The 15117-nt window shown below is 36.8% G+C and overlaps 1 protein-coding gene and 1 long non-coding RNA gene across 2 annotated transcripts in view; both read right to left on the bottom strand.

The window, feature by feature from the left end:
* LOC107705465 (protein NLRC3-like) overlaps positions 1-15117 on the bottom strand; it is a 58202-nt gene that overhangs the window by 40279 nt on the left and 2806 nt on the right. The gene's annotated exons all lie outside the window — the stretch shown is intronic.
* Positions 2613-9441, bottom strand: LOC107705470 (uncharacterized). Its single transcript, XR_001636070.1, has 3 exons — positions 9275-9441; positions 3750-3928; positions 2613-3425 (listed from the first exon to the last, which is right to left on the bottom strand). It is a non-coding gene; the product is annotated as an uncharacterized LOC107705470 (long non-coding RNA).

Raw genomic sequence — 15117 nt, 5'->3', positions numbered from 1 at the left:
GACGCTTCGTCGCAGTGCTTGTTCTCTTATCTCAGGGAACCGAGGTTACGTAAGTAACCGGAGAGTTTCTCTCCAGTGTGTATTTTCATGTATCTATTAAGGTGGATTTTTAGCGTGAAACTTTCCACACTGAGGGCATTTGTGTAGCTTCCCGCCAGTATGAATTAGCTGGTGTTTTTTAAAGCTTCCTTTTAGTGTGAAACTCTTTCCACACTCAGGGCAAATGAAAGACTTGTTGGTCTTTGTAGTTCTTCTGTTTTATGATAAATTATTTTTTGTGATCATGGTTCTTACTTCATTCAGCTCTTGATTTCAGTTCTTAGTATCAGTTCTTAGTTAAAAAATAGGTACAGGGTATTTTTGTAAGGTTATATATTAGTAGCATTTATAAGCCTTTTTGGATAAATGTGTCTGCTAAAAAATAATAATAATAATAATAATAATAATAATAATAATTATTATTATTATTATTGTTATCCACATACATAATGATCTGCAGGAACACACATTTTCACAAATACATTTATTTTTCCTGTAAATGTAAGACTCTTTAAAAATCTATTGTTCTTATAAAAAATATGATTAAGTTTATAAAAATAACAACAAATATTTTATTAAAATGCATATTTTACTTTAAATGTTTGCGTTCAGTCAGTTTGAAACGCATGTATGTGCATTTTTTAAGTTTTCTTACGGTTACGAACGATAGACTTTTGCTAAATGAAAATATGCACATGACTTTAAATTAATAATATTAAAAACATATAGAGTAAAAATATAAGTTATGCATTGGTGAAAGAATCTCTCAATGTGTAAAACGATAGAAGGGTCCGAATATAAAAAAATTATGTGATAATGGGACTAGCGGGCTTTGGTCAGACTGACATGTGAAACTGCGACATTCACCTGCCGAACAGAAAATTACCTGCATTTGGCTTTTTGGTTTTCTAGAAATCGACTACGTGTGTCTATGTATACCGTTTCTGCCTCATCAGTGTCAGTTAATATTAACCACCATTTCAGCTTCATCCGGTCAAACCCACGGTCTAGACCAGGGGTCACCAAACTCGGTCCTAGAGGACCAGTGTCCTGCAGAGTTTAGCTCCAACTTGCCTCAACACAAGTATACCTAGTAAGACCTTGATTAGCTGGTTCAGGAGTGTTTAATTAGGATTGGAGCTAAACTCTGCAGGACACTGGCCCTCCAGGGCCGAGTTTGGTGACCCCTGGTCTAGACTATGGGTCAAACTCTGCACTGCCTCTTGCCTCTAGAGGCGTGGCTACATGTATCGCCCACAACTACTCTCATTGGCTCGGTCACAGCAATCACAAACTGGCAAGTTCATTTACGGATGTGAGTGCAGTAAACCCCTTACAAAGCAGCAGGAGAATCGTGTGTGAGGTTTCATGATTAAAATCACTGTCAGCATCTCATTGCTCAGGGCAGCTGTCATACATGTACCTGCTGTCTCAGTGCTGCTGTCTGCTCGAGGACTTCTGTCTTTCCCCTTCTTTTTACCCATGGTTTATAGAAGAGCACCTGAATGGGGTTTAAACATGACATGTATATTAACAGCACATACAGTCATAATAATACAATATAATACTTTTATTATAACAAATAATCACCAATGATTGACTGTTGTGATGACAGGTCTTTTATGGGTGTGTAATCAAATATAGCTCTCTGATACAAAGTACGTAGATTAAAGTAATAAAGTGACATCAATTTAAAGATTAAATGATGAATATCAAACTAATATTAAATGTTTAGTCCACCGAAATCCATTGATACAAATAAACTGCGACAAGGTTAAGTTTCAGGTGAAAAAAACATGTCATAAACTGTTAAACTTACAGAGCCACCAAAATCACTTAAAACTCTGTCAATGGAATTATATCCAAGTCCCGATATTGAAATAATTTATAGGGAAATTAACTGCATTAAAACATCATTGTAAAGCATGTTCACCAACTGCTCTGAGTATTTCAGGGTGACGCTCGATACCTTCAGTCTGACTGAAGCATATTTAAATTAAGATATGACAGGACACGTATTTCTTGTCTTTCCTATCTAAACGGGAGCCTCCACACCTAAGTATTTTTATTGTAATATCTGTATTCAGTAATATTATCTAATTACTACAACACAAATTTGGCATTGTTCAATTTTGGTTTATTTGTTAGATGTTTTTATTCTGTTTTAACTTCATACAAATACAAATTTTCAGTGATTCAACACATTGTGATCTGAAGCTGTAACGGTTTGTTCCAAAATCCAAAAAGGAAAGTGAAAATATACAAAACTTCGAGCCAAATGGTGTGTTCTATTAACTATTGGGTCTCCTATTTTCCATCCAATCTTTCAAAAAAAGTTTTTTATTCTAAATACGATAGAGCAGTTATTCCAAATAGGTATGTGGAGTGAATGTTAACTATACAGTAACTTAAAGTATGGAATGATTCCATTAAAACCAGATCATTCAAGTGCATAAAGAAATCACACTACAAAAGAAAATAAATTTTACCTACATTATTAAAATTCCTCTGCAAACACAAAACCAAAATCTGCCATTATTTACTAACTTTATTTTCTTGTCAGAAAAGGGAAGGATCGTGCAGAATAGATACATCTAGACAAAGACTCCAGTTTAGTAAGCAGTATTCAACCAAAAAAGGAAACATTTCAGTAATCTGTCCACTTTAATAGATCATTTAAATAGATTGGCATATATAAAATAGCTAAACAATAAAATGTTATGCAGAAGTTTATATTATAGGTAAAAAAATATAACTTTTAAAATATTTATTTCTCTTCAGTAGTCAGGCTCATCATGCTCTCTAATGTAAAACTTGTCATGTTATACTAAATATACACTGAAAGTTAATATGTAAAAATAAAGTGTTATTCATCAGTTGATCTCATTCTCACATGCTTGTGTATACTGAGTGTTACTGAGTGTTATTGAGTGTACATTGTAACCAATACAGCAAATTCAAAACAACTCCAAATAATACAGTAAATTCAGGTCCTCTGATGCCAAATTTATACTGCAAAGGTGGCACAGAAGCACTTCTCAGGTGGCATTTATGTGTCTTTACGCAGACTGTTTAATGCTGCTCAGAGGTGGCATAAACGCATTTACACAGAGACAAATATTAGTCTGGCTTTTATGCTGCATTACATCAAATTTTGAGCAGCCTTGGCTGTGTGCAGATGCCTTAACACATAATTGTGGAAATATGATGACATCAGCAATTCAAAAGAACAGACCCACAAAAGATACAAACAAGAAAATGATGTGAATTCAGTGTGACCACTGTGTGTCTCTTGAGTCTCTGTTGATTGTGTGACTGTGTGTCTCTGTAGCGGCTCCTTATTCACCATCAGCTGATCCTGAGGAAACGTCTAAATACTGAGAGTCCTACAATAAAACACACAGACAGTCACATATGAGAATGTTTTGAAGATGTTCTGACCCCAGTCATCTAGCCATCACTATTTGGCCCTTGTCAAAGTCACTTATATCTTATTGCTTGCCCATTTTTCCTGATTCCAAATATGTAATTGATGAAGTGGCTGTTTACTTGCTGACTAATATTCCACCCCTTGACAGGTGCCATTGTAACAATATAATCAGTGTTATTCACTTGACCCATCAGTGGTTTTAATGTTGTTGCTGATCAGTGTATGAGTCCTGTTCCTAAATTTGGGCCAATTTAAAAGCTTCAAATAAAAATATACTCACAATAGAAAAATACTTTCAGTTCATAATGTCGATCAACCTTCAGATCAGAGAGCAGCTTCACACCAGAACCTCTTAGTTTATTCCCCGACAGACCCAGTTGTCTCAGGTGTGAAGGGTTTGATCTCAGAGCTGAAGCCAGAGCAGCACATCCTTCATCTGTGATACCAAAATCACACAACCTGGAGAGAACATGACACAAAGTGAACTGTCATTCCATTGTAATTTGTTATTGTCTCTGGTCTCAGAGCAGGAGAGGAGATATAATGACAAGCGCTGCCACATACTGCTGCTGATAGAATTAGATTTATGCATGTTTATGTTAGTGCTGTAAGTAAGATGTAAGTAAGTGCTGTTTCTAATTAGTTGTGGCAACTCTGTCTGATATATGTTGGCTCATGTGCACATGTGATCAGAGATGGCCTATAATGTGTGTGTTGGCAGCTTTGCTGCTGTTAAATAAAAGTGTTTAAATAAAAGTTCCTTTTCAATGCATGTGGAGTTTATTTATTAAAAGGTAGAACCATGAGCAAAACGGTGTCAGAAGTGGTGGAGCTAAAGGAACGTGTGGAATATACAAAAAGAGTAGAGAACAAAAGTTTGCGGATTACATGCACACATGTGACGAGACAACACTGAGGAGATGGAAGGATTAAAGCCACCCCGAAGCTCCAACTCTCCGGTAATGTTGCTGAAAATTGGAGACGATTTAAACAAACATTTCTGCTGTATTTATCTGCAGTTGATGGAGATCTTAAGTCAGAGAAAATGAATGCATCATTATTTCTTCATGTGGTTGGTGATGAAGCATTGGAAGTATATAATAATTTTACTTTTTAAGAAGGAGAGCGTTTGCGCCAGTCCCTCCAGGATTTTGCAATTCTGCGATCGCTGAATTTATCGCAAAATCAAGCAAACTCCGCAATTTTCGCAAGAGCTCGCAAATTTTCATAATTGCCGCAGATTTTGGGCTTAGACGCGTCCCGTGACGTCACCGCAACGAGCATTCAGTCAAAGAAAGGTTCCAAAAATGGGGGGCGCGCAAGATGGCGACCGTGGAGGATGTTAATCTGTCCCAATTCCCACCCTTTGTATTAATTATATTAACCTGATCGAGTAATAACTCTGTAATCTTGTTTACTCCACTTTTGAGCTGTATTTGTTGTTGTAAATATATCTCATCAATAAGTTTTAATCGCCGTTAATGTGCAAGCTAATTGACGTCACTGCAAGCTATGGCTGGAAAACGCAAAGAGAGACAAAGTTCCAAGAAAGACCCTCAAGAGGTGTGGATGGATGCTGAACATGAAATCGCGGAGGTGCATGATTATGCACAAATCCAACAGCAACGTGAAATTTTGCTTTCTAAAGGTTTGACAGAACTTGATTCGGCTCCGCATACCCCCGATTCAAAGAAATCAAAGAACGAGCCATCCCTCCGCGACCTGCAAAATAACATCGTCAGAATGCTGACAGAAAAAATTAACGAAAGAACTGACGGTTTGGAAAAAATCAATCAAAAGAACTCTGACGGGATTGAGGCTCTCCAGAAATCCACCGAAATTCTTGTCTCGTGAGATCAATGACATCAAAGCAGATCTGACTGGACTGAAAACATTGAGCATTACCCATGACAAGATAACACTGGATCTGGAAGTTAAAGTGAACGAAATGGAGAGATATAGAAGGCGCTGGAACTTGAGGCTTCATGGTCTTGCCGAACATGAAGGCAAAGACATTACACAGAAGGTCATGGACATCTGCGCTGCAGTGCTGCCAGAGGAAAAGGGAAAGTTCGCTGCCGAAATTGACGTGGTTCATCATGTGGGAAGGAGGCTCGACGTGAACCAGAGGCCAAGAGCTGTGATTCTCCTGTTCAGATCCAGGCATATCAGAGACTTGCTGTGGAAAAGTGCAAAGAAAAGCAGTTTTTTGAAAGAAAGTTGAGATTTGCTGAAGATCTGACGGCAGTTGATAAAGAGACCAGGAGTCAGCTGTGGCCAAGTGTTGAAGCTGCACGAAAAGAAGGCAGGAGGGCTTATTTTGTTGGGACCAGAGCATTTGTGGATGGGAAGGAGATTTTTGTGAAGTAGGCAATGACATTTATGTTTGACTCGAGTTTACAATGCCTACAGTATGCCATCAGGTGAACATTAATGTTATGCGGGGTTCGGAGATGTAAACTTCTGTTCTGAAGTTCTTCTGTGAGTATGTGTTCACACACAAAAAACTCCAGGTACTTTTTTAATTTAGAAAAAATAAATGCTGAGCTGAATTCTGTATTAAAACTTAATATAAATGGGGAGATTGATTATAATGAGTATATTGATAGTGAAAGTTTTATATTTTTTGTAGATTTTTATAAAGCATTTGACACCGTTAACCACAAATTTATGTTTGAGACTTTGGATTTTTTTGGCTTTGGTGATTTCTTTAAAAGGGCCATTTATACTTTATATAATGGGTGTAATAGCTCAGTAAAACTTGCAAATGGCACTACCCCCAGATTTATCTTAGAAAGAGGCATAACATAAGGCAGGGATGCCCAATATCTTCTTTTTTATTTTTACTTGTAACCCAGACAATGACTCTTTACATTAACAAATATAATTTTCACGGAATCAGGATTTTAGAAAGAGAAATAAAATGCTGTCAATTAGCAGATGATACAACAATATTTGTTAGAGATTCATTAGAAATTAAAAATGTGATTGATTGTTTGAATGACTTTTCATTGGTTTCAGGGTTAAAATTAAATTTAAACAAATGTGACTTGCTCCCTCTGAAAAATGGTGAACTTCTTGATATTAATGGCATCCCTGTAAAGAATGTTGTTACCTATTTAGGAATCAAAATATGTAAAGATGAAAAGGAAAGGGAAAGGCGACAGCTTAATTTTCAACCTGTGGTTCAAAAAGTTAAAAATCGATTTAATTTATGGTTAATGAGAGACCTGTCAATGAACGGTAGAATTCTTTTATCAAAAACTGAATGTTTATCTCGTCTGCTCTATCCTGCTATTTCACTAGAAGTCCCTAATAACATCATTAAAGAAATAGATACAAATCTTTACAATTTCATTTGGAGAAATAGATCTCATTACATTAAAAAAAAGGTACTTTAACTAATTCGGTTGGTAATGGAGGCTTAAATGTGCTCGACTTCAGCACATCAAATGCATTTTTAAAGAATAGATGGATCAAGAATTACTTTCAATATAAAAATATAATTTGGTATTTAATTCCTAATCTAATCTTTAAAAAAAAAAGATGGGTGGTGTTGCTTTTCTGTTGCAATGCAACTTTGAAATAAGTAAGATTCCAGTTAGATTAAGTAATTTTCAGAAGCAGGTGCTACTCTCATGGATGCTTATATATAAGCATAATTTCTCTCCAAATAAATGTATAATTTGGAATAACAGGTACAGTATATAATGTTTAAACATAAAACTTTGTTTTTTCAAAAATGGGTAGACAATAGTATTATATTTGTTAAACAGTTATTTAATGAAAATGGACACTTGTATACCTACATAGAATTTCTTCAAAGGTATAATATTCCAATATATTGCACGTGCGCTCTCGTCTGCGTGTCCTGTTTCATGTTGGAGCGTGGTGTTCAGATCCCGGCACTCATGTCTGGTTGAGTTTCTATTTCGTGTCAGGGTCCGGACACTCACGCTCCATGTTCTGTCTGTTGTGGGAGCGTGCGGTCTCGAGTTCGCTCGGCCGTGCGCTCTTCTGTCCACGTGTGTTGTGTATTGTGTAGCACGCGGTTTGTGTTCAGCCGCGTGCTTTTCTTGTTGTCTTGTGTGAACACGCGGCTTATGAGTTTTCTCATTAGCTGCGTGTTCATGTCTTGTTTTGTTCAAGCACATGGCTTGTGATTGTTTTGTGTGAGCACATGGCTTTTGTCTTTGTTTCCTGTGTGCCATGTGCTCTCATGTCAATTGTCTTGACCCCACCCATCTTGTTACCTGATTATTGGTTAATTTGCCCCACATGTGTTCCCTCGTTACCCTCCTCATTTGCTCCCTATTTATTGTCCTTGTGTTTGAAGTCCTGGGCCAGTTCGTCATCGTATCACCATTGAATGTGTCGTGTCGTGATCCTGCCTTGCCAGCCTGTTTTCCCCCACAGGGCAGTGTTGCCAATTTAGCTACTTTGTAGCTAGATTTAGCGACTTCCCCGCCCCTTTTGAGACTTTTTTTCAAAAGTTTAGGGACAAATATAGCAACTGCTTGGACAAACCTTATCTAAGTTTTCATCTTGCCCAATGATCTACGTTCATCTTTATATAGATCAGTGAATTTGCCATTGTGATGTCATCTAGTGACATTTAGCTACTGGTTTTAGCTACTTTCAATTGAAAGCAGTTGGCAACACTGCCACAGGGTAGTTTTTGTTGATTGTTTGGTTTTATTTTACTATTAAAAGCCCATTACTCTGCACTACTGAGTCTTTGCATCATCCCTTCATCCACAACCCTGACACATACCTGTGCTTTTTTCTGTTTAGTTTTTTATTATTATAAAAAATTTTTTTTACCTGTATTATTTATATTATACTGTATATTTTCTATTTCTTTGTTGTAGTTTATATTTGTTCAGTACCTTTATATTATATGTTGGAAATCAATAATAATAAAAAAAAAAAAAAGGTTCCAAAAATGGAATGAACTGCCTTGCGTTCTCATCATATGTACCTCTAATAAACACCTACAGGAGGACATTTGCTTCACAGGACCCACATGTTCCCCATTGCATAACATTTATTAACTTTTGTAATCAAACACATATTTTTGTTGTGTTTGGTCTCATCTGGCAGCTTATAAACTGAATAAAAATGTAATGAAATATTAACAGTTTTAATGTACCATGTAAGAACTATTGTCTACACATGCACTGAGATGATGTTAATGAGCTTCTTTTCCTCACATTTACCTCCAGCTTATGGTCTATGGAGTTTTTATTGTCTTTATTTTCTTAAATAATACTTTGCTCAGGATATGTGAGGACTGCCGAACTCTAAACCTCTGAGTTAGTCGTCATCTGCAGTAAGTCACATAGGCTCTGGCTCACTCTTTTACACAATAATGATATCTGAACATTCATGTTAAATCTCCAGTTTTCCAATCAGAACTAAGAATTTGCTTTTTGTTCAGATTGCTCGTTCACAATAGCAGCAAAGGCTTCCAGCTATCCAATGTATTCCAGTTTCACCTCAATTCATGCCATGCTTTATGACATCTATGAGAACACAATGAGCTCATGGGATTTCAGAACAAGTAAGCAAAATGAAAATGAACCTTTAAAGGAGAGGAGTAAGTTGAGAAGTATTAATCAAACTACCAGAAGCTCCAGTAAATGTTTGGTGGGTCAAAAACAGGAGCAGAATGTGAGCAGATGTGATGGAGATGGATGAAATTAACATCATCTTTAATCATCAGAGTCATTTGTTCTGAGATTTAGTGAGTTTACTAAACATTTATTTTACAAGCTGGTTTTAGTCTTAGAAATGTGATCTTACCACAGTATCTCTAGTTTACAACGAGGATCCTCCAGTACAGAAGAGAGCAGATTCACTGAATCTCCTAGTTCATTCCCAGACAGATCCAGATGTCTCAGGTGTTCAGGGTTTGATCTCAGAGCTGAAGTCAGAGCAGCACAACCTTCATATGTGAGACCACAATCTCTCAACCTGCAGAGAACAATGACACACTCTTCACTCTCTCAGATCAGGGGTGCGTTTCCCAAAAGCATCGTTAGCTAACTATGGTAGTTAGTTCCATTGAAATCTATTGGTAATGACAGAACTTGCGACCATAGTTGCTTTTGGGAAACGCACCCCAGATCAGTTTAGCAGTGAATCCATTATTAAATAGAAAGTACACAATTAAAACACAAATCAACATTTTTGATTGATTGATCACTCACGTCTAAAATGTCACAGAGCACAAAATATGATCATAAAACATCTGAATTTAACATTTTATTATAACATTTTGTGCTAACATGTATGGAGTTGATATTGATTGTGATTTGTGTGTGTGTGTGTGTATGTGTGTGAGTGTGTGTGAATACATGGTGTATGAGGACACAAATGTGTATATACTATGGCTGCATTTACATTACGTAATCGTTCAAAGGTGCAATTACAAAAAAAAAAAAAAAGTCCACTTACATTATTCTGCGTGTGTAAGTGTGTGTGTTTTTTTTCTACAGGTTACCTTAAGGTTTTTTTCCCCCATTGTTTTAAATGTTAGTTTTCCAACATTATAATACCATGCATATTTTTATTTATTTATTTATTTAAAGAATCCAAACCAATGTATAGTTGACATTTGAAGCTTAATGCTATAGAAAAGCAATAAAAGTTTTTCAGGAAGAGTGTTTTCAGCATGTTTATTTTCATATAAAAATGTGGCATGCATTTGCTTCAAAAAATGGTATAAAGCTAATCAAAACATCATTCACTGTAAATTGTGATAATCGTAATTAATAATCGCAACGACTTCCCCGCCCCTTTTGAGACTTTTTTCAAAAGTTTAGGGACAAATATAGCAACTGCTTGGACAAACCTTATCTAAGTTTTCATCTTGCCCACTGATCTACGTTCATCTTTATATAGATCAGTGAATTTGCCATTGTGATGTCATCTAGTGACATTTAGCTACTGGTTTTAGCTACTTTCAATTGAAAGCAGTTGGCAACACTGCCACAGGGTAGTTTTTGTTGATTGTTTGGTTTTATTTTACTATTAAAAGCCCATTACTCTGCACTACTGAGTCTTTGCATCATCCCTTCATCCACAACCCTGACACATACCTGTGCTTTTTTCTGTTTAGTTTTTTATTATTATAAAAAATTTTTTTTACCTGTATTATTTATATTATACTGTATATTTTCTATTTCTTTGTTGTAGTTTATATTTGTTCAGTACCTTTATATTATATGTTGGAAATCAATAATAATAATAAAAAAAAAAAGGTTCCAAAAATGGAATGAACTGCCTTGCGTTCTCATCATATGTACCTCTAATAAACACCTACAGGAGGACATTTGCTTCACAGGACCCACATGTTCCCCATTGCATAACATTTATTAACTTTTGTAATCAAACACATATTTTTGTTGTGTTTGGTCTCATCTGGCAGCTTATAAACTGAATAAAAATGTAATGAAATATTAACAGTTTTAATGTACCATGTAAGAACTATTGTCTACACATGCACTGAGATGATGTTAATGAGCTTCTTTTCCTCACATTTACCTCCAGCTTATGGTCTATGGAGTTTTTATTGTCTTTATTTTCTTAAATAATACTTTGCTCAGGATATGTGAGGACTGCCGAACTCTAAACCTCTGAGTTAGTCGTCATCTGCAGTAAGTCACATAGGCTCTGGCTCACTCTTTTACACAATAATGATATCTGAACATTCATGTTAAATCTCCAGTTTTCCAATCAGAACTAAGAATTTGCTTTTTGTTCAGATTGCTCGTTCACAATAGCAGCAAAGGCTTCCAGCTATCCAATGTATTCCAGTTTCACCTCAATTCATGCCATGCTTTATGACATCTATGAGAACACAATGAGCTCATGGGATTTCAGAACAAGTAAGCAAAATGAAAATGAACCTTTAAAGGAGAGGAGTAAGTTGAGAAGTATTAATCAAACTACCAGAAGCTCCAGTAAATGTTTGGTGGGTCAAAAACAGGAGCAGAATGTGAGCAGATGTGATGGAGATGGATGAAATTAACATCATCTTTAATCATCAGAGTCATTTGTTCTGAGATTTAGTGAGTTTACTAAACATTTATTTTACAAGCTGGTTTTAGTCTTAGAAATGTGATCTTACCACAGTATCTCTAGTTTACAACGAGGATCCTCCAGTACAGAAGAGAGCAGATTCACTGAATCTCCTAGTTCATTCCCAGACAGATCCAGATGTCTCAGGTGTTCAGGGTTTGATCTCAGAGCTGAAGTCAGAGCAGCACAACCTTCATATGTGAGACCACAATCTCTCAACCTGCAGAGAACAATGACACACTCTTCACTCTCTCAGATCAGGGGTGCGTTTCCCAAAAGCATCGTTAGCTAACTATGGTAGTTAGTTCCATTGAAATCTATTGGTAATGACAGAACTTGCGACCATAGTTGCTTTTGGGAAACGCACCCCAGATCAGTTTAGCAGTGAATCCATTATTAAATAGAAAGTACACAATTAAAACACAAATCAACATTTTTGATTGATTGATCACTCACGTCTAAAATGTCACAGAGCACAAAATATGATCATAAAACATCTGAATTTAACATTTTATTATAACATTTTGTGCTAACATGTATGGAGTTGATATTGATTGTGATTTGTGTGTGTGTGTGTGTATGTGTGTGAGTGTGTGTGAATACATGGTGTATGAGGACACAAATGTGTATATACTATGGCTGCATTTACATTACGTAATCGTTCAAAGGTGCAATTACAAAAAAAAAAAAAAAAGTCCACTTACATTATTCTGCGTGTATAAGTGTGTGTGTTTTTTTTCTACAGGTTACCTTAAGGTTTTTTTCCCCCATTGTTTTAAATGTTAGTTTTCCAACATTATAATACCATGCATATTTTTATTTATTTATTTATTTAAAGAATCCAAACCAATGTATAGTTGACATTTGAAGCTTAATGCTATAGAAAAGCAATAAAAGTTTTTCAGGAAGAGTGTTTTCAGCATGTTTATTTTCATATAAAAATGTGGCATGCATTTGCTTCAAAAAATGGTATAAAGCTAATCAAAACATCATTCACTGTAAATTGTGATAATCGTAATTAATAATCGCAATTACAATTTCAAGGGAATAATCGCAATTCTGATTTTTGTCATAATCGTGCAGCCCTATACACATATCTCTAAACTCAGAACTGGGCACAACACCGGTTCTGTCGATCCTGCTTGCAATATTCCTGAAGAATTGAAGGTTTGTTAATGCCATAATTACCATGATACCTTCATGTCTTCGTAGAACTCGTAATTACAACTTGTGAACTGGGAATTTTCAAACAACTTGTACCACTACCACCTGACCACCTCAGATTCATTAGGTGCTATGTTTAAGCATTGATGTTTACCGTCCTATTGCCTTGACCTCTTTGGTCATGAAGGCTTTTGAAAAAGAGATCAAAAAGCATATGATGACGGTTGCTGGACCAGTCCTAGATCCGTTCCAGTTTGCATATCGCGCTGGAAGAGGCAGATGATGCAAAACTGTTTTTGCTATATGCTCCTGTCGACATCTGGAAAATAGAGGAGCTTTTGTGCGGCTTTTTTGGGTTCAGTTTTGTATGATTTTATTTTGTGGTGTAATAGGATGAAATTTGATCTGAATGTGTCAAAAACTAAAGAGACACTTGCACTTCAACAGGTGGTCATTAACGACACACAGGTGGATGTAGTAGAGGAATACAAGTATTTAGGAACGATTATTGATAACAGGTTGAAGTTTGATCAAAATACGGATGCAATTATAAAAAATTGTGTTAATGTAAGAAAAATATAAATTAAAAAAAAATGTATAAACTGTAATCTCCAGCTTCCGGTCGTTTAAGCAGGTGCGTTCACAACAAGGCATTCAAGCGTATGACGTAGGCATAGTGGAAGACGCAACGTAAGCTCCGGGGAGAAGAGTGTAGTCTCACGAGAACCAGGTTTTGTTTACAGCACAGGGAAACCACGTGAACTACATCTGTAGTTTGTGCCGCCGCTGCTGCAGCCTCCTCCATCTCGCGGAGTTCCTGGTTCAAACAAATATGGCTGGGCAAAAAACTCATTCTCCTCTTGCCTTATGTCGAAATCCTCTGACATTTTTGCTTTCTCCTCTCTGCTTCCGCGTTCGTCACTCTCTCCCCGGAGCTTACGTTGCATCTTCTGCTACACTTACATCATACGCTCGAACACCTTAGGTTTGTTTGAGATGCGCCTCGCCTCGCCTGAAACGAAAGCGAGAGGATCGGCCACCTGCAGGATCCTCACATGCGATAGCCTAGTAGCCGGGACAACTTCTTTATGTTTACAGACGTGACGTAATGACGCAGTGCCATGCTCGAATTTCCCGTGAAAACCTACCCGTACGACTCAAATTAGAAAACATTATTATAAACTGACAGTTGTGAATCGGGCTAAAGTAAGGCGATAGTTTCGAACACTAGCTGGTTATGTACTTGCTCAAATATTGATTTCGGATCATTTTTAACCAAAAAAGTTACGGACTGCAGCTTTAAAGTAACAATTTGGTGGGGTTGGGGTGAGGATAACCAAATCAGAGAAAATCTTAGTTTCAGGTGGGTGGTGGTTAGCCAATTTATTTTAACAGTGGATTTGAGTGGTTAGAGCTGATCTGCTCATCTCTAGCAAGAATGAATCCATATTTTAATTTCTGACTGTGTTTAGCTCAAGTCTGTTTAAATTCAAGAGATTGAAATGTTGATTGTGTGGGAAAGTGTGTTTCAGTGTGACTCTCAGTCCTGCAGTATCATGTTACTGAGGAGCAGCTCATGTGTTCAATAATTTACAGCTCAATCAGCTGAACTCACAGCAGCAGAAAGAGGCTGAACACTTTAGATATACTTTACAAGGTGTTTCATGTGTCAGTCATCCATGGTCTTACCTCAGTTTCTCCAGTTTACAGTGAGGATTCTCCAGTACAGTAGAGAGCAGACTCACTTTCAAATCTCCCATTTTATTTGATGACAGATCCAGTTCTCTCAGGTGTTCAGGGTTTGATCTCAGAGCTGAAGTCAGAGCAGCACAACCTTCATCTGTGAGACCACACTTACTCAACCTGAAGAGAACAATGACAAACTCTTCACTCTCTCAGATCAAATCAGATCACTTTAGCAGTGAATCCATTATTAAAGAGAAAGTACAAATTTAAAGCACAAATCGACATGTTTGATGGATCTTTGGACTGAGGTCTAAAATGTCACAGAGCACAAAACATCTAAAGACTTATTCAAGCAGGAGAAATAAGTCTTAATACATAATACATGGAACAGTTTTGACAGTATATTGATTGAAGGGTCCGATTGAGCTTGTCCATGACTTCAAATATACTTTACATTGTGTTTCATGTGTGAGAGTCATATGATCCGACTCTCTAACCATTAGGCAGTTGTGACTTAATGGTTAGAGAGTCAGACTTGAAGGATCGAGTCTCAGTACCGGCAGGAATTGTAGGTGGGGAGAGTGAATGAACAGTGCTCTTCCACCTTCAATACCCACGACTCAGGTGACCTTGAGCAAGGCGCCTAACCCCCTAATTGCTCCGCAGGCGCTGCAGTAATATGGCTGCCCACTGCTCCGGGTGTGTGTGTGTGT

Source organism: Sinocyclocheilus rhinocerous, unplaced genomic scaffold (genome assembly GCF_001515625.1).
Source record: "Sinocyclocheilus rhinocerous isolate Xijiao unplaced genomic scaffold, SAMN03320098_v1.1 scaffold3340, whole genome shotgun sequence".
Classification (NCBI taxonomy): Eukaryota; Metazoa; Chordata; class Actinopteri; order Cypriniformes; family Cyprinidae; genus Sinocyclocheilus; species Sinocyclocheilus rhinocerous.
This window is presented reverse-complemented; position numbering and strand designations above follow the sequence as displayed.